Source organism: Seriola dumerili, unplaced genomic scaffold (assembly GCF_002260705.1).
Source record: "Seriola dumerili isolate Sdu_G_001 unplaced genomic scaffold, Sdu_1.0 BDQW01000052.1, whole genome shotgun sequence".
Classification (NCBI taxonomy): Eukaryota; Metazoa; Chordata; class Actinopteri; order Carangiformes; family Carangidae; genus Seriola; species Seriola dumerili.
In genome coordinates, this window is record NW_019174307.1 from 16,047,537 (window position 1) to 16,067,815 (window position 20,279).

The 20,279-nt window shown below is 41.9% G+C and overlaps 1 protein-coding gene across 1 annotated transcript in view; it reads right to left on the reverse strand.

Moving 5' to 3' along the window:
• The window catches only part of LOC111218302 (interleukin-1 receptor accessory protein-like 1-B), a 159,873-nt gene extending 140,427 nt beyond the window's left edge, over positions 1-19,446 (reverse strand). The window contains exon 1 of the mRNA XM_022740551.1: positions 19,336-19,446. The gene's annotated coding sequence lies outside the window, so the exon portion shown is untranslated. The remainder of the gene's footprint in view (positions 1-19,335) is intronic.
• Positions 19,447-20,279: the final 833 nt, after the last annotated feature.

Genomic DNA, 20,279 nt, shown 5'->3' on the forward strand with positions numbered 1-20,279 from the left:
GTGTGTTTACACGACACTCACGAGGCTCGCACTGAAAAGAAGCCTTTCTCTCCTCTTCAATCACATTCTACTTGGAAACAGCGTTCAGTCGATAAACACCGCTCTGCCAATAACATTCTGGCAAATGCCACATATGAAGGATTGGCGCCTCTTTGTTCGGCTAAAAGGCATTTTAAAAACACTTGCTGATAATCTCGTCGGTTCTAAATGTGTTTTTAGCTGCACTTGTAACCCCTCGGTCAGTTCATGGTATCGTGCACACACATATCACCAACCAGAAACACTCTCAATCATCCACATGCTTTAAAGGTCAATACAGATTTTTGGAGTCCTCAGTCCCAATGACCATATCTCTCGTTAAACAAAAACACATCCTACACATTGTTTCCCCTAGGATTTTTTTCAGCAGCAGCAGAATCAGCCCCAGCGGGCTGGAGTGTGGGATGTGGGTTAAACTGTGGCTCATTTCAAAGGTTATGTAACCACTTTTCCTACGGTGGCAATTACTCATACATTAGTCGACTATAACTGACAACACGATCAAAAGTTAGACTTTATGAACAGTTTCGTCATTATTATTTATTATGCAGCACTCAGCCAAACATCTAGCTAAGTAGTATTATACAATACCATGGATGTAGAAGGGTGTAAATAGAGTGGCATTAGGCAAATGTAGGTAAATAAAAACAGGAAGTTTGTGTTTTGAATAATTTCATTTATTTACATGTGCTGAGCAAATGAAGCCACATTTGAATCATCCATTCTCAGGAAAATTTGCATAGCAGTCAGAGGTCAAGCTCATCTAATAGGTTAGGCTACGAAAAAGCTGCTGATGAATGATGAATGAAAGGATGTTTTGCTGCCTTTTCATCTACCTATTAATCTATTATTTAACGATGACTGAAAAGAACAATAGTTTAATTCATAAATTAAATTAAAAGAATATTTGGTTTCCTAACTTCAAGAAAAAAAGTGATGCACATCGTTCCAGTGTGCTCCAGCAACACTACGTCGGTGAGCCCAGTCTGCAACCATGCACGCCGCACGTTCTCATGTGCACCCCAAACAAGACACACAGAGAGGGTTAGTAGAGAGACTGACGAACAAGGCCAGTAATAATTTTATGGATTATTTGACGGCCCACTGGCATTTGTCCCAGTATGCCCGACGGCTGGTCCATGTATGAAGTGTTTTGTTGTACCTTGGTGGAGCAGGCGTAGTACGCCAGTGGTCGGAGTGAAAATGAAAAGGTAATAAAAATCAAACTTAAGGTTAGCTAGTTAAATCTCTTTTTTTCCCCCTCTTTCTTCCCTCTCTCCCCCGTCTTGCCTCAGGGATATGTCGCCACGTCTGTTTTATCTGTTGTTTCAAATTAAAAGCCCTCAGCAGAGTTGTGTCATTTCAACTTCATGACATTGCAGTGGAAGCAATAATGTATGTAAGCTAAACATTGCTACGACTTGCTGCAATGCTGTCACACAATTTTAACAAGACAAGCGTAATGGAGGGACTTGCACCTACCAAATACATGGCGATGAGGAAAAATTTGAAAAGTCAAGAAACGGAAAATTTACTGACGACGCACATTGCACATGTGCACAAGCAAAAGAAAGAGATAGATAACGATTTAGTTTTCAGTAGCTACTTACTGAGAAGCACTAGTGGGCAACATTATTCCCTGCTCTATGTAAAATTCCTTAACCTTAGTGCAGCCCTCTTTCTGCACCCGTCTACCCAACAGGCACCGGACGTCAATGTAATGTCAGAAAGACTTTGGACTCTAACAACTTTAATGTCAGACAGACACATTTTGGTCTGAAATGCTAACTGACATTGTGACGTATCGCAGATATTTCATATGTCAAGATGTCACTATTTATATAAATTATCATTGGCATTAGACGCTGCCCTGACACTGAATCTTGGTGCCCAACATCACAAACTACATTCAAGCAAATATAAATATCAATGTCTAACCATGTTGGAGGCCAACTGCATGCCGGCAGGGTAACTTTTAATTTATAATTTTCTAATCTAAAGTAATTATACTGTATCACTCAAAATCAAGATCATTTCATTATGAGGTGACCGGTAGCGTAGGGTTTCGGACATGCATCATACTGTGTAACCACAACATCCCTGGTTCAATTCTGCCTGCACACCTTTGTTCCATGTCTACCCACTCTGTATCTCCTGACACTGCAGGCTGTCCAATAAAGGCAAAGTGCCAAAAACAGATCATTTTCAAGCTGCTGACACAAGTTGATTTACTTAACATAACTGGATGATTGGCAGGTTGTGTTTCTGTGGCTGCAGGATGGAGCACTGCCCCCCCGTCACAGCCTGATTCAATACAACAATGTCAGCGACCCTCCTCTGTGTCCCAATCATGTCACGCCTTCACAAGCTCAGTGGGCTTTGGGTCTCGCCAGCCATGACATCACCTGCCTGCCATCCTAACTCACAGAGGGGCATTGTGCGCCTCACACAACCCCCACAGACAACCAACATACCTCGTCTCCCCTCACCTCTCCTCCCCCTGCATCCCCCGCATTCTCACCACACAGACGCTCCAACTGTGACAGAAAAATGCTCAAAAAAGTAAAAACCACAATGGCTGCCAGGTCAGACTGACTTCTGAGCGTACTCCAGAGAATAGATTGCTTGTTGATGGACAAATTGGAAGAAAGCAGATCAGTCTGTAGACTCAGTAAAGCTTTTCAACTGCCTCAGTTTAGTTCCTATAAAACATGTAGCTATTAAGAATTTGCAGTAAGTAAGTGGAGAGTCAAGCTGGTTTTTTTTTTCTAACTCTCCATCACTCCACTCTCTCCACTTCTTTCATCATGTTGTTATGCTCAAGCAGAGAGCATACACTGTGTCTGAATAATGTACCAGTCACATTTAAGGTTTACCACCCCCTGCCAAGGCCAGTCCGAGCAAAAAAAGGGTCTGTCAAGTTTATTTAAACTATACAACACAAATTTCTCTTTGTATAATTGACTCATCTAACACTTGTCTGTCCTTGTCTAAAAGTATCTCAATGCAACCAAGTTATATTGTTTCCAGGGCAACATGGCAAAAAACTCTAATTCAACCTCACTGAATAAAAGAAGATGATTGACTATAAAAGGAGTAAAAAATAAAGAGTATGAGTAGCACATACATGCCTTCTTTTTGTAATATAATATTCTGGCTTTGTTCGTGTGATTAACCACAGCCAAGCTTTTTCTCTGAGGCGTCAGGAGCAGGTGTGTCTGAGGAGGCACACACACAGAGGCATGGCGTGATACCCACGCTTCAGCGATGCATGAAGCTTGCACACATCACAGTAGCACACATGCCATTTGCCTGCTGCTTTTTACCAGAAAATGAGGGGCATGGCCCAGCACTTCCTGCTGACTCGGCCTGACAAAGGGGCAGAGGAATTTACTGTCTGTTGCCATTGTTATGGGACTGTATCTCCCAGGATAGCTGTATCTCTTCCCGTCTTCCCCTAATGTTTCCCAAATTCAATTATCACCTCACGCTATTTGTTGCAAGCACACTCTGTCTGCTGCGTGCATGTGGTCTGTGTGTGTGTGTGTGTGTGTGTGTGTGTGTGTGTGTGTGTGTGTATGTGTATGTGTGTGCGCACTGGATTCTGTGTATGTTACCAATTTTATATCCCTTGAGACTGCACAGGACACACAGATTCACAAATTACAAGCAGAACCTAGCACCGAAAACATCGGCTTTGCAGCTCTGTTACTGTTACTGTAGTGTGCACTTGTGCCACCTTAAAACACAGAAAGAAAGCTCCGCCATCTTGGCATAGCAAGCTGTGGATGATTGATCATGTTATTTAGGGATTTAATCCAATTTGAAGGCAGCCTGTGCTGTGGTCTTAGGAAAAGCACATCTTCATAGCATTTACTAGACATGGCTCTGTGCCCTGACAGGACCAGAGATGCAGACAGTGAAAATGTGCATCTGAAAAGAGTTAATCTGAAAGATCTCACTGATTTGTTTCAAAGTAGAAAATATGTCATTGTGTTTTTTCTGTAATGAAGTAACTGTTTCAAGTAAATGCAGTATTACATGTCAAATTCTATTTTTCTTCAGAGTAGTTTAAAAAAATAAAACTGCTTCATTTCTTCACGCACTGTTGAGCAGATTACAAATAGTGTATTTAAATGCATTTGGGCTGTTCATTCATCTAAGGATGAGGTTTGTTAAGACAAGCGCTTTAGGAGAGAGTGTGAGTGTCTGTATCTTAACTGTCTCTGCTGAATGGAAGGAGGATGATGGACACAGAACAGGGCCACGACTGTACCACTCCCATGTACACAGTTGTAAATACAAGGAATAAAAATTTCTCTCACACACACATGACAACACCAGTAGTGGTTTTTTGATCAATATTGCATGAATAATAACTGCTGAATATTAAATGAGAATTCGGCAGGTGGAAAAATACTCTACAGCTATATTCAGATTATAGCCCTGGTGTCATGAGATGAGAATATGTATGTACGATATGTGTATACCATCCTCCATTCTATGAAATAATACATTATTTATATGCTCAAGACGCCAGTGACTGCACAGAGTAACCTTTAAAGCAATCCACTGAGAGAGACACATGAACTAACTGATAATACTGAGCAGGTTCAACGCTGGAGTCAAACACTGCTATTAAAGAGACAGTCAGAATTATTCAAAAATGGAAGTTTGTTCTGCAGATGCGCCGTTCTCACTTTCACCGTTATTCTTCCTCCACCTGTAGTTTTAGCTTTGCCAATATCAAATGCGACACCAACGTGCAGAGCGGCCAGACATAAAGATAAAAAAGAGCTGTATAAACACCAAAAGCATAGACACAGACACACACACAAGTGTGTGAGTCATAGGTGGTTTTGTGTGTCACTGTGTCAAAGAGATTCATGCTGGGATTGCTAGTAAATGGCACAGCACACTGCAACTATGCTTACTGTATGTGTACGTGTGTGTGTATGTGTCTGTGCGTGTGCTCTGCTGTTTGCCAGATGTGTCACAGTGTGAGTCAGGTCCCATGAATATTATTCTGCAGCCGTAAAGCGAATCACTGCCTCAGAATAAAAAAACATCAGCTTGGTGGTAGGCTGAGTGAGTATTCGTTAAAACACATTTGACCGCTTTTGACCATGGGCAGCCCTCGTTAATCTCCAGAGGCTGGCCATAGGTGGTTAGAGTTAACGAGCAAGGTGCGATGAGCTATGCCCTGCCTCAGTCCCAACATGCACCTCTTCACTGAGTGAGATTAATTACCACACGATTCTGAACCAATCCACACTCCTGTTGTTCTGCTCACCTCGAACACACACACACGCAGAAACTGTACATGCACTTAAAGAGCCCATTCAAGCACATAAAATGCAACACTGTGTACATAATTAATTAGAGAGAGCTTGGAGGCAACTAAAGCCATTTGCACATGATTGGTCAAGAGCGGAGCTGTGGGTTGTTGCGAGTGAGGTCTGGGTTTAGACACATTCCACCAGCAGTGAAGCATTTTCCTCCAGTTGTTGTTGAATGCTTTCAGCCATGTCCCCCGTGCCCAGGCCCACTGTCAGCTGTCCAAGGATGACTGGCTGCAGAGACGCTCTCATGCTTCCAGTCAATGCTGCCTTTGATGGAGAGCAGGGACCAACACTCTCCTCACCCATTTAGTGTACACACCCCACTGGGGGCAGCCGGACCACTACTGACACACAGATAGACTAAAAACACTGTCCAACACAAGCACCCCACCCCCACCCCCACACACACATGCACAGACTGAGAAACATGTTCAGCTACACATACAACTTTCACATACATTCAAAGGTTGGTTGCAACTTAATTTTTGTCTTTTTGATTTATATATATTATTATTCTTACACAATTACAATTCTTACACAATTCATCTAAACAACACAATATATCTGTTTTGCGTAATTAGCTACATTCATATGTAGTTCTTCCAGTCTGTTATTACTCTTATTCTTAAGAGGCAGTTTAGCATACTTGTATTTGGTAACTGTTAATGTTGATTTTACATTTTATGTTCCAATATCATTAAAGTTCGCACAATAGTATCATGTATGATTTGAACAGTGAATTATAGCTGAACTCTGCTAAGATTATGCAACATTTTGTATTATTTTTTTCCTTGTGTGCTAAACAACAGCTATATATTTTATTGTCTATTGGTTATTCTGTGCAACATAATCACAAGTATAGTTATATTACACACAATACAGCATAGATATATACATTTAATCACGTTACATTTGTGCTGTTTTACTGTAAATCACACTTACGGTAAAACATACTAACAGCAAAATAAATGTAAAGGGGTAATTGCATTATTACTGTAAAATTACAATAAAATGTCTAACAGTGTAGAGTGTAATAAGAAATAAGTCAGGTTGGTAATTGACCAGTATGATATATAGCTTTGTTTTGGATAAGATGCACCTGTGTTACATTTAAGTGTTTTAAGTTCCTGATAATTATCCCTAATATTATTTTTATTAGTTGCAGTGGTAGTCGTATATACACTGCATGCAACATAAGCATGTAATCTTATGTACAATGTATACATTTATTTTCTTTTTTAGTCTTTAAGCAGCCGGAAACATACTCCCACAACACACATGTGGGAGGACTGAGGTCAGTCTTTACGATAAAGTAAATTCCCCTTTTGAAGAGAATAATGTATCCAGGCAACAGAGGCCGGTATTGTTGTAGATTTGCTAAATTGTGTCTTCCCATCAGCTTAAGTGAATAAAAAATAGCACCCAATGCTTATTGATTTGTTTAAATTGATTCTTATTCTATCAGGCATAGAACATAATGTCCTTCATTTGCCAAATTGCAGTGTGATATTGACAGCTGCTGTTAGAGGGCATCCAAGTGTTCAGCGTATTGCCAGCACACTTCTCTCAATATGTAACTGTTGTTTTCTGCAGGCAGAGACAACATGTCTCCATGTGTGCATGTCAATTCAAATCCTACCATTTTGTGAGACCAAAACAAGACTAACTGATGCCAGCTTACAAACCTTGTGCCCAAAATGTTGCTGCTTTTAGGGATGGGCATTTTCAGCAATTTCAATATAGGAGTCCTCTCATTACCTTATGAACGAGAACTCGATTACTCACAATTTATATATGTATTTCATTTTATATAGTGTATGTTCTATTTTTTTACCATTAAAAAAAAAGAAATACCGGAGGTCCGTGTCCGACCGGAAACACAAGCAGAATGTTAAGCTTGTCTTTCCCCGATCACGCCTCCTGTTTGGCTGTCGGAGAACATGATATGCAAGTTTAACGCCACATATCTTGAACTGCACGTTATTGTCGTCTTTTTTATCAAAGTATTTCAAGACATCACTTTTCCTGGTCACGGCTGCCATGGTGCACATAAAGCCAACTGAGTTGAACTATTGTAGCCAAAAACAACACGTGCGCAGGTGCGCAAGAAGTGAAATGCTATTAGAATAATGACGTCAACAACAAGTACTCGAGTACTCGTACCCATTCCTAGCTGCTTTGGTTTGAAAGTATGCTCATCCCTCCTGCACCTCAGTGTTCCTCCTGCATGTGCTCTGGTGCATCACATTGCTTTCCCTCTCACGCCACAACACACAGATTTGTTTCAGGATAATGTCAACATAACAGACATTTCCAAATTGGAGATTTTGTTACTTCATTAGTACATGATTAGAACTTAATCGTAAGCCTGAGGGGAAACATGTGGTTCCTGGGACTCAATAACACAGTCCAAAAGTTTCATCAGCTCAGTTTGATCATCACATAATGTGCCCATGTCTGCGATAAAGTGTAGCTGGAACTGCAGAAGCTTCCCTGAAACCTTTCAATCCTAGACAGAGAAACAGTGCTGTGATTGGCTGTGTACGCTGCCTGAGGTTTCTGACTGACATACAGCTGCTATAGAGGAGCGCAGTCCCCTGATGAGAAAATCAGCAGCCGCTGTTTACAGTAGGAACAAATTGCCATATGTTGCAGACTGCACAAAAACTAAGGCAGCAATGAAAAAGTGAAGGAGGCACTAAATAGCATGGAAAAAAAATCTAGCCTGTGGCTGTGAAATGTGCTGGATGCACCGATGTTACTGGTTTATGGAAAGGCAGTGTGGTCCATCCTCTCAAACCGACAGGGTTTTTTTTAACCCCTGTTCCCTGAAGACAAGAAATGCTGGCCTGAGATGTTTTCAGCTGGAATGTGCATTTACGCTTTGGTATCCATGTCAGAGTCTATCCTATTGTCTAGAAGAGCCATCATGGTCGCAATGGAGCCTAAATGAGGCCAATAATGGTTCTCTGCTCGGTCCCCAGAGTCTTGCCTGTTTAAAAATCGATTCTCTGGTTGACTAGGGACAGGCTGGGAGTAGAGAGAACTAGAAGAAAATGGAGAGGAAAGTGGCGGAAAGAAGAGGGGGGATGAGAAAGGTTATGAAAGAGAAGAACGATACCACAAGAGAAAAATCCAGCCACATGTTCAATTATCAGTTAGTTATTGTATCAGTGTTTCAGAAATGAAAACAAAGACATTATTTTGAAAAATATTATAAAGGGAAAACCCACGTTTTTAGCATGCAATAGGCTAATATACTGGTTATTTTTCCTTGTCCTATTATTCAAAAGTAAATATTCAAAATCGAACACTCTTCGATTGTCATCATTAAAACAATATTCGTGTACTATACAAATGTAAATACATCTGTATGTACATATACTTTATACATCATTAGATGGACATACATCCACTTCTCTACTCCCTATAGTAAACAGTATATCATTGTACTACCCACACAGTGGTTACTTTGAAAATAAAAATATTTCTCTGGATGGCACGATCTTACTCTGCAATGTATGTTGCCTGTGTGGCCAGGTCTTAAAAGTAACAACACTGAATGCTAACTATTTGTTGAAGGTTTAACTTTGTAGAAAAGACACTGAAAACAGTGAAGCAGAATGCAGAAGTTGAACTCCACCTCATGTCTCATCTCGGCTCTCACAATGTTTCTGAGGTTGCATATTAATATGAAACAGTGACTGGAACTTTATGTACGTTATGAGCAAACTTGGTGGTAATTGGCTCCTATTGATGGATTACTTCTACCAACTCAATTAAACTTCTAAAAATGTTTTCACTGATTTGGAGAAAATGAGCCCAGGAGTTTCGTAATACTACAGTAATTACAAAACTATCTGAAGTCATGCACTAAAACGCGTGGAGATTTAAAATGTAAAAAAAAATTGCATACAATCAAATCATTTTTGAAATGATCTAGCAACACATCATCCATGAGAACGTCAGCCACCCCAAATAGTACCAACAACTCACTTTGTTAATGCCAGACAAAGACAACACACACATAGCAACTTACCAAAGTGAGGTCACACCCGACAGTATATGACAGACTCAAACTGAGGTGGAGAAGTCTTCCCTGCTACACTTTGCTGCCTACAAAGAGCCTAAGATGCTGTCAGTTTTGGCAGAGAAAGATATATAGGCTTCATCAGCTACTGAACCAATGAGAGAAACTTGTGGGTGTTGCAGAATAATAGCTACAGCCAACCAAAAGTCCCAAATACACACACAGACACACAGACACACAGACACACAGACACACAGACACACAGACACACACACACACACACACACACACACACACACACACACCCACACACACACACACACACACACACACACACACACACACCACAAAGAGATCTATGGGAGGTAAATAAAAGCCCTATAACATACATGAGGTCCTATTGAGCGGACGGTATCACACACTTGCCAGAGACAAGGGGATGGAGGGAGGACTGGGAATCAGAGGATGTTTAATTCAACATGTGTTCACCTCGTTATCTGTTGCTCTTATTTACACCAGTCCTCCATCTCACTCCTGCTCTCCTGTGCATGAATCACAGCCCATAAGCACGTCTCAATGACCTTCAACTGTCTCCTGTGTTTAAACCTGACAAGCTCACCTGTTTGTCTAAATCTGACCCCCTTGTGTGTGGGACACAATGGGACTCTAAAACCGATATCCAGTTCAACTACAATAGACAATACACACCTATAGATTTCTTATCCTTTCGCACAAATGATGTTGAGGCGCAAACGGGCAGGTCTTGCGGTGTGTTTGCTGAACTGACACCTTTTTTTGGACACACTGAACATCCAGTTGCCATGATGCATTTTAATTTTTTCACATTTGTTTCTGTATTTTTTATAAATGATGAAAACAGGATGCAGTCAAAGCAATCTGGCTTGTTTCAGTTAAACTGTTCTGGCCAGTCTGAATTCAGAAAGGCTGTTAAACTTTAATATCTAGTGACCACAATGGCTGGCGATTCAGAAATTGTATTTAAAATCCCGGGTACACAGACACACACTCACACACACACACACTCAGTATCATTGATTGTTCTCAGACCTGTATCCATTCTACAGTGCAGCTGCTGTGGGTCTCAGAGACGAGAAAATGCCCTGCAGGGAGCAGTCCAGTTATCTCAGATGGAATCTTATTACAGGATTTATGTGAACAGAAAAAGAACTGTAAGACTGAATTGGTGTGTGTGTGTGCATGTGTGTATCCCTGCTGAAAGGATATCCAAGGTTTTGTCTGAGGAATGTGGAAAGGGCTTTGTTGATTGCTATCGTGGCCTGTGAATAGCCACAGTTCTTCATAGGGCATGTGTTCAGCATCTCTTGTGTGGCATGTTGTAATTGGGTACATAATACTACCATATTACTGTCATATGATAGCAAAGTATAGCAAAATGAGCCAGAAATGAGGAGGCGGACCGGGAGAGCCAGGGTGTACGTCCAGTCAGCTCTCTTTCTCTTTTTTTCTGATACCCTGCAAGGCCTGGGCAGGCTGATCTGCAATGGTGTGTGGATGGAGGGAGAAAAGAAGGATGGGAGGAGGGCGGAGGAGGAGAGGCAGCAGGAGAGACAGAGAGAGAGAAAGTGAGGGGGAGAAGGGGAGGCATGGCAGGGGCTGCAGGACTAGGAAAAGTGCCAGATCACTGCTGGAGCCAAGAACAGGACTGACTGGGCCTGTGTGTCAGATCAGTGCGCACAGGCATACAGACACACACACACACACACACACACACACACACACACACACACAAAAGCATATGCAAGATGAGCAGACACATAGATGTCACTGACCTTCGACAAACACACTGCAATGTCACAGCTCTAACAAACTGAGACGCTACCACTTTGTGGTCCTCTTGTAAAGACTCACATTTATTCATACACACATGTTACCATGTTTGTGCTGGTTTATTATGAGCTCTCTATATCCAAGAATATCAGATTTTAGCTCATCCCCTAACAAGGAAGCCATCTGCTGTTCTTAAGTTCTTGCCATGTGTGTGCGTCTCCCTGAACTCGAGCGGATGGGTGTTTAAAGACTTAACATTTGGCTGCGACTCGTACCCGCTCATTACTGACCAGTGGCACTAGCAGCCATCATCCTGAATACAATGTGCGCCTACATTAGAGACGGCTGTTCCACACAGGACAATATTTATCGCAGTCTCTACTCCCTGGAGACTCATTGCACCATACCACAGACCACTGCAGCTGACAAAATAACAGGGCAGAGTGTTTCAGCTTTAGGAAACAATAGAAATACCTCTCATTCTCTCTTTTCCTCTATGTCTCTGTGTCTTTTGTCCTCTCTCTCCCTTGCCAATTCTCGCATGACCTCGTCTGTGTTTTCGTCTTTCCTTCTTTATAGCTCTGAGCTGCGACCATCTGAGTGGATTTCATAGACAAGTTGGCAAGCCAAGCAACAGAAAGCTGCGATAAAGTCTCTCTCTCTCTCTCTCTCTCTCTTTTGTGGTCCAGTCCACTGAGAGATCACGGCTTACAATTTCACTGTTGTGAGCAAATCTGATCTTGAAAATTCTGACAACTTTCTTTACAAGTAACTGCCAGCTCTGAGATTTTCAACATCTATGTCTCCAAGGAATGCTACAGCAGTGATTTGCTTTCCACACCAATTCTAGAGAAAAAAAAAGGAATGATTAAATTACACCTTTAAAATGAAATTTCATCCTGTAAGACAAGGCAGTTATCCGAGACTAATCTTGTGTGTTTAAGTGCTTGTGTGTCACAGAGAAAGACAGAGAAGAGAATGCATTTCTGTATTTTACAGGCCTGCACTCTTTTCCATTTGTGTGTGTTCTGAATGGGCACATGTGGTGGGACTGTTCATATCTCATTTCTTACACACTCGCCCATGGGACATTGGCAAGATTTTCACGGAACCAATGCAAAGTGACAGCTGAGACAATGATTCTATTACTGCTGGTGAGGTCTAGCCTCTGTGTTTTATGAAAAGGCCGGTGGCAGCATGTGAACAGTAAGAGAGAAACCTAATAAGAATAAGGTCAGAAGTACGATGTATTCTCGCTTGTTGGCTTGCCAGACATGATCGTATGAGAAATAATCAACACTGTCCCGAATGTTTTTTCTCCTAATGGGCTTGGTCGTCACTTTCACTAGGAGCGGAAAGGGCCTCACCTTGAGAGTCTGTGTGTGTGTGTGTGTGTGTGTGTGTACTAACACAGAGGTAGTTTTGAGTGCTTTGGCAGGGGTTTATGTCTTTGTCTCAACAGTTTTTGACAGCGTGTTGGCATCACAACCTGCAAGATGCAGTCACAAAACTTTACAAGTGTGCACTTGAGAACAAAATGAAGGGAGAGTTCAAAGATGGGTGTGGTCCGACCCATAAGTATTGATTACTCATGTAATAATTTAGTAATCACTGTTGAGTCTCTAGTTTTATCCAGTGTCTGAGAGTGGACAGGAATGATTGAAACTGGGACACAGGGATCGAAAAGTTACGCCAGGGCCATAAAGTCCTTATTTCCTACCCCACTACGTCCAGCGCCTTAGCTTGCACCACACCCATTTAGACACTCAGCTACCCACCTGTAAAGTTTTGTGACTGTATCTTGCACTGTTTTGCACACAGATTCTGTCCACAGATAGAAAAACCTACCAAACTACTCAAACACACCTCCGTGGTGGTTCACGCTACAGTAGGTGTCTTCAGGACTACATTTTGCCATGATGACACACAATCATAGACTCACAAGGTTGAAACAGTACCAGCCCCGCTGTCACAGCTGCTAAACATGCTTATTTATTTATTAAGAGTTTAATTAACTCATCACAAACCTAAACCAAAATAGCATTGATAGAAATAGAATATTCCCCTCAAACACATGTGCTCTTCCCAGTCTCTTTGTCTTATCCTTCGAAGTCTCACTCTCTGTTTTGTTTCGAAAAGACTGATTCAAAGCCAGTGGAGCAAATAAGAGCTCCAGCTGTACAGCAAATGAAAACAAGCTTGAGCACCTTCTTTCGGTTTATTACATTTCCTAATCCCCTCATCTCTGCCTCTCCCTTACTACACTCCACCCAACCCGCCTCCTTTCCATACTTCTTTTTTTCACCCGTCTTTAGCCTCGATCTGCTTTTCTCTCTTTTTCCATTCCTCGTCCATCTCCTTCCCTCATTGATTTGGACGCACTGGTTAGGTTGCATGAAAGCTCTGCATACATATCTATACATAAAGGACATCCCCCTGGCAACTTAAGTAATTTCAAGCTAAGAAAGGAAATCAACACCACTTTAGTCCAACTGCTGTAAATGCTGACAGGTTACTATTTCAAGTGAGTGCCAGGCTTATGAAAGTGACTTTGACGGGCCTGACTTTGTTTACCACATCAACAGCCATCATGGTATAGTTGAAGAAAGGAGTTAAGTTTTCTGAGAAAGTGCTCCAGGGAAGACGAGTAAGAAAGAAAGAAGAAGAACAGGAGTATCGGTGGAGTGGGATCTCTGCTGTGTCTTGAGTGAGCAATAGTGTCAGAGAGGTTATCAGTGGAGGTGAGTTCAAGCATCCAATGTCAAGTATCCTGTGGTCTCCTGTCTCCATCTTCTAAGTCTACAGATCATTGACTCCACACACATTTCACTGTTCAAGTTATTTTCTGTAGCTATCTCACTGTCAGCTTATAGAGCTGATATTTCAGGTTAGCTAGTAAACTATAAGTTATTTTTTATTTGTTTCTTTATAGAGCACGGTAGACATTAATCAACAAATATTAGCTAAAAAATTAAAGTTAACGTATAAAAGTCTCAGCTCATTCCTAATTACATAAGTGTAGAGTTTTGACCCTACTTCATGTTTCATTTTAAAGATGAGTGTAATTACACAGCAATTAAATTAAAGTTAAAATGTCCTCTTTTCTGATAGAAATCATTCCAATTATTAATTCCTTTACATAATGACTGGGTCAAAACTAATCTAAAATACAGTCTGTTTTAATATCTCACTCATGTCCAGGTGGGATGGATTGTGCAGATCAGCCCTGCACCTTACATCAGCGTTCCCAAGGAAACGCTATGATTCACTAAAATAAATAAATAAAGTGCAGAATAACAATTATATAACTTTATGGGATACTTTGGCAGTTGAACTTGGTATGTCTGTGCTGCATCTTTCTTCATCCCTCCCTGTCATGCCAACAACAACAGGATAGAAATTTTAATCTGAAGTCATCACCAAACTTGACCTGTGTGTGCTGTGGAGCTATTACTATTGTAATTGTCTACATTACATGAATACACAAACATTTTACAAAGGGGAAATAAAAGGTGTCAAGTGTTTCACCCCCTCACTTTGCCAGTCTGCAATAACAGTGTTAATATAATGGACCAAAAATGTTGGGGAAGCCTTCCCTTAACCACTGTACCATCAGAGGGTTTAACTCTCATTTGGATGCACTGTACAAGCACAAATGCCTTAAGAGTTCAAGCATGGGTGTCTTCAAACCTGCATCTAAATGCTATCGTCCTAATTTGTGAGATGGAAACTTGATTTATTGCATATGTTTGGTTCTTCTGAAAGGCAGTTAATCAAGTAGTATTCTCTCTGTGCTGTTTATTGTTCCTTTATTGTCAATCAATGTGACAAGGAGGAGATGGTCTTTTAAAAAATGACCCTCTTCCAAATATCAATTCCAGTAGTTCAGCGATGAAAACAATGTGCATGTGAGTGAGTGTGAGTGTGTGTATGTGCTCCAGTGGGTGAATTAATGAATTAGCTGTCAGGCCCAACCTATCCTCAACCTTTTCTGCAACAGGGACACAAATCACTGACCTGTCCTTTCTGCTGTGATCTGAGGGGCTTCATCAAATGACAAACAGGCTAAAAGCTTTTATTCCCTGACATCACTCTGTATTCCACATCTGCGTGTTATTATTATGTGATTGTGTGCGTCTGTGTGTAATTGAACATTTTGAACCTTTGAGCCAATATGCCTCAAATGAATCCTCAGCTCCCACATCAAAATGATTATTTCTAAACAAACCGTGTTTAATCGACTGCGTGCCACTCTCCATCTGGAGGATGCTGCGTGACAGCTTCCCTTAAATTACAAATATCAATCTGCCACAGTGGGAGCTCAGCTGCCAGTGGCCTCATGGGGGTCCACGTCAAAGCAACCAGCCTTCAAAACAAAGCCATCAAAATGTCGAGCTCACTAGATGTTTTGTTCTCAAACAAACACGTCCGTCACAAGATCAAAGTTCTACTGAAATCACCAAATAACTGAGCAGCAAGGACTTGCAGTACACAGCCCCAGGATGATGTGAAAAGCTCCTGATAATACAAAGAAAATAAAAGTCTAAACTGAGCTGGATTCAGTAATGAAGCTGAACTGAAGTTGGCCCAGTGTGAGGTACTGGGTCAGCTCTGTGTGGCTCCACCCCTCTTTCCCCCCGCTGCAGGGACCGACAGACGCCAGCACCAAGGGCTCCCAATCTGCTGTGTGATCAGCGGGACTCTCCCTAAGCGTGTTCCCCCTCCTCATCACCGGCTGTCTGCCCGCGGCAACACTACCACTTACACTCCATCCACCCGCTTATTGATACACTTCACCGCAGGATCGCCTTCGAGTGCTCCTTGGGAAAGCAATGGGTCTGCAGGGTGGCCTAATTCAATCAGTGTTAGGGGAAAACACACACATCATTCATCACCAACACAGGACTAGTCCGGGAAGGCCCAGGAAGACTCTAGCAGCTCTTCCTTCTTACTAAATGATCATTAACACACAAACAAATCGTCTTGCTGTTGTCCCACAGGGCAGTGAGCAGCCCAGTTAATCCAGTACAGATTACATGAGCAGTGTGCTGTGAAGATATTTCATACATATTCATTCACATACATTGATATTGGGCAATAATAATCACAGAAATGCAATGCAGTCAATTATTAGGGATGTGGTAGTTGTCATGGCTTCCCCAGGGTTAATTTGATTTTCACTTGGGCTGAATATTGTTTCCCAAACTATGCTTATTACAGGCATGGAGCGCACCCTGTGCATTACAAAAGATCAAGGGGTTTTAACCCTTTGGAATCCAAACAGAAAGAGAAAATGATTTCAGTAAGCACAATCAGTGTATCAAATGTGTCTCAGTAGAATTGTATTTTAAGGCATATTAATAAAAAATGCTATAGTATAACATGTGGCATGATATGAGCGACAGAAAGAATCCTTGAATTCAACATCTGAAATACTAACAAAACTCTTAACACTGGCTTCAAAGGCTTTATGTATGTCTCAGCATGTTTCACACACTACACACAACAAGAGCAAAAAATTCTGTATTCTATGATTGGATTTGCATTAATTATTAGCATGAAAGAAAGACTGAGAAGAAATTATTTCTTTCAAATAAATATTATATAACTGAGTAGCATGGGCTAACATAACTGGCCCTCAAGATATTGCAATTCTGTTTGTGATAATACTCTTTTTTATAGTGTTGATATGCTCCATTTTCACAAAGCCGAATCTTACATGGCCAAGCCCAGCACCACTTCATGATGATCAGCTACTGGATTTTAACACCACTCAGTACCAATGCAGATGAAATTTAAAGTATACAGGGTTGTGCAGGTCAAAACTAAGAAAAACATAGGGCACAGGATACATGACATGTGTCATTATACCATGAGCAGTGCAACAATGGGACATGTGTTCATTATGATGAGTAACATGTAATATGTAAGAAACATGTTGCTTAATTTACATGATGGTAGAATGAATCCCATTATCAGAAATTTAAAAAATAAAATATAAATGCAGCTTATTACTAAGACCCATTGTTTTCTTATGAATGCACTCTGACCTCATATGTTTACTTGTGACAGGCTCAGAAATACATACATGCATGTGGCTCAGTAGTTGCTCAAATATTTAAAGATAAAATGCAGTGAGACAGAGTTACTGCAGCCACTGAACATTTCAACTTACAAAATCCGCCCAGAGTTGAACAAAGGAGCTGTCTGTTTCAGCACCACAGACAGTTCCTGTCATCTTCCCTATGATGAGGTGCTGCTGGCAGCAGCGACGGCCTGCCACTTTTATCTGCTGCACGTTGTAACATCAGACACAAGTGACTTTACGAATTCATTAATGCAAGGCTCTATGCTCATAAAATTTACACCGAAAATCCAGATTGACGCAGAGACATTTTCTTTCATGACTTTCTATTGGTTAACAATGTGAATTGAAGCTGTGGCTCACCTCCAAACGGCCTCTGGCATGTCGTCTCTGCCAGCACAGATAGATATAGGTCACCTGACAAACTAGAAAACACTGTCTGCTCTGATTAACAGTGTGTAGGCCAAGGCTTGGTGTCTTCTGAAATTGCAGTCCAGCGAGCACCGGTTGAGTTGTATTGAGTTTTAAGCAACTTAGACAGCCTCTGTTGTTTATGAGTGTGAGAGAGACAGAGAGGGAGAAAGAGAGAGAGCCTACCTTGACACAAGCATGCGCTCACACACAGCACATATTCAAGATGAACCCAATAGCCCCTGACCAATAGACCACCAACAATCTGTCCTCAAAACGACTTTTTGCTGGATCAAGCAAAGACAACATAAAAAAAAAAATAATAATAATAAAAAAAAAAAAAAACAAGAAAAAAAATAATGTTGACAATTCCTGAGGGTCTCGACTAAAAAGTGGAGCCGCTCAAAGTGCTCCAGCATTTCTGATCCAGGCGCACTTCCAGAAATAGGATCATCATCAATCACCACTCAGATACCTGCGTCATGCGTCGGTATTCACGGTTCCACCCAAGGGACCGCGCTGTTTGTCCCCATGGGAAACTCGTATACAGTCTAGGTCGAAATGGCAAGGGACCCGAGTCTGTTAGAGTACAAGCTGATGAGGCATAGAGCTGTCACTCTAATACAGTTAAATGACCGTAATTATACGGAAACTCTTAAAAAAAAGATGACAGCGTGTGCTCGTGATTTGGCATCTCCTGTAGTCTGTGTCTCCAATTTAGACTCTGTAACTACAGTGACGCACTCTCTCACACGCGATCATTTCAAACTCAATCACTGTGAATGTGTGCGTGCACGTGACACACACACAGAAGACACACACTCACATGCACGCACACACGCGCGCACACACACACACACACACACAAACAAACACACAGGGAGAGAGGGAGAGAACGAGCATGATAAGTTCTTTTTTTGTGGCGCAACCATTAAAAAAAACTTGGATCTATTTTGTTGTTGAATCGTTGCCTCGATGCCACCAGCAGCCTGTATCCACGGTATAAAGCCGGGATTGTGCTTATAATAAGGCTTACTGGTAGACTGTCTTCAGGCAAAGCTGCCGCTTCGTTTACACCTTTATCTAAATCCTCTCCTTAGTGAGCTCCAGTGAGCCCGGCGGGCCGGTGTGTGAGACTGCACTGCAGAGGGCTTCTCCGGCATCTCAGTGACTGAGCTTAGGAGCAAACATATCAGGAGCCAAATATTCAGAATAGTGACATTCACTCCTAAAACACAGACATTGAGATCCCCTCTCACTCTGCCACACGCATACATTGTACTCTCATTTCTTCAACTATGCTTTCTGGATGTTTGTAGCCTCCAATGATCCGTGTTCGACCTAATATCATTGCTGCAACAGTGGCAGGTGCTGAAGTTCTCCTTTTTAAAGCATTAAATTGGCCCAGAGCCTTTTTAAACTGATGAGGATTAAATCCTCACCACTGTCTTTTTTCTAGAATAACTGCTGCAAGTGTCCGACAGAAACCCAGAGTCACAGGCGATCGATTCACTGCCGCAATAGTCGAAGAACCAGTTAAATTGAGGTCTGCCAACTTTATCAAATAATCAGGAAAAAAGCCGTGTTAGGTCGGCAAGCCAAAAGGAAAACTGGCCTACCTTCAACTCGATTCCAAAATGGTACAACGCTGTTTGTCAGTCAGTGGGGAAGGCTCTGGACATCACAACTCCAAGTCAATAGAGAAAACACGTTTCCATGAAATGGGTGCAAGCCAGTGATAGTCTGTGTTTCTGCGAGGTCACCCATTCAGCCAATCGTCCGGTTTAAATCCAAACAGAATAATGGAGATCTTGTCTCTGTCTTTTGGGGAAGAAGTGCGCCAAGCGCTCTCCTACGCAGATGTGACTTTGCGCGCCTGAAATAAAACGATGATGGGTAGAAATGAAAAAAAAAGAAAAATACTACTACAACCAATAAAAAAATATATATCAAAACGAATGGGGGCGAAGCTGCGAAATGATCACCCCCCCCCTCCAAAAAAAAAAGAAAAAAAATCTGACAGCTGACTTTTGCGCAAATCGGTCTTAATTACTTATCCTCTCCTGGGGGCTTGACCATCCCAGACGCACTGGTTGGTGCGATCCTCTGCACTCAGCCGCGTCGCGGTGGAGATGGGAAAAAGAAATGTATGGATATAATGGCCAGATCCGATGGGGGGTTTCCTCCACAGCTCCGCTCTGTAGTTGCGATGCACACGACGAGAAGGATCTCTCCCCGGTCCTAGTGCACCACACACCGTCCCCTGCTGGATCTAACACACGCCGCGGCTGCACCTGCACTCTGTCATTTTCATCGATTAGACAGTGAAATGGATGAGGGGGAAAAATTCCAGCAGACACCCATAACTCAGCTCAAAGCTTCAGCGCTGAACAGAGCGAGAGGAGCAGAAAGGGTCCTCACTTGTTGGAAGAGAGGCATGGTGTGTGTGTATTTGTGCTTGCGTGCGTGTGTGCGCGTGTGATGGTTGTTTGGGGGTGGTTGGAGAGGGTATGAGGCTTCAACTAAAGTCTGAATTCAAATAAAGTTTCATTCATGTTAAATG